The 809-nt window shown below is 45.1% G+C and overlaps 1 long non-coding RNA gene across 1 annotated transcript; it reads left to right on the top strand.

Moving 5' to 3' along the window:
• Positions 1-803, top strand: LOC111658411 (uncharacterized). Its single transcript, XR_002760996.1, has 3 exons — positions 1-21; positions 192-326; positions 586-803. It is a non-coding gene; the product is annotated as an uncharacterized LOC111658411 (long non-coding RNA).
• Positions 804-809: the final 6 nt, after the last annotated feature.

The raw sequence follows: 809 nt of genomic DNA, 5'->3' as shown, positions 1-809 counted from the left end.
TTTGATACAACAAGAATTTATGTGAGTCTAAATTTTCTTCTTGCATTTCCCTCTCTTTAAAAAAAAAAAAAAAGTTCTACCTCATTCTATCCCTCTATCCCTCTGCCCATAGACCTCACATCACAGGAGAAACCTTGTAGTGTTACTTTATTTCTTTCTCTTCCTCATTTCCACCACTTGCCATCTCTCAGGACACCACCCTTGCACTGTGGGTCCCTTGTACTGTGCTGGCAGCGGTTGAGGTCGGACTGTCTGTGTGGTGCTTCATCGTTGGATTGGCTCTCAGAGGGCTGGCACCCTGTGGGAACAGCTACATCAAAGAGCAGGTGTGTGTGTCTTTGTGTGGGGTTGGGTGGGTATGCTTCAGGGATGCAACTGTGGTGTGTGTCTGAATTTCTGTCTGACTCAGATGTGCATACACACACTTAGTCTTAGTCAAACACACATGCAACTTATCCACAGACATCTACTCACTCAGTTTCTTTAAGTCAAAAGAAAATCCAAACACCCTCATTCACTTGCTCATGATAACACAGACTGACACACTAATTTCTTCATTCCTTGTCCTTTCTTTCTTTCTTCCAGTTGGAGGAAGAGGCTGAGTGCTCTCCCCACAGCCGACGTCTAATTGGACAGCGCATGAACCCTGACGCCTAACTGAACAAAAAGCAGGAAGGACACCACTCCATGTAGACAAGTACAGCTAAATTGCAAAGGCATCACTGCACCTGTATTCAGACTAGTAGATCTTGCCCTGCAGTCAGCTAGGTGAGTGTCTCTGTGGAACAGGAGTGGAATCCATTTTAAGA

This window comes from Seriola lalandi, unplaced genomic scaffold (genome assembly GCF_002814215.2).
Source record: "Seriola lalandi dorsalis isolate HSWRI2012SDOR001 ecotype SW California unplaced genomic scaffold, Sedor1 jcf7180001979484, whole genome shotgun sequence".
NCBI lineage: Eukaryota > Metazoa > Chordata > Actinopteri > Carangiformes > Carangidae > Seriola > Seriola lalandi.
This window is presented reverse-complemented; position numbering and strand designations above follow the sequence as displayed.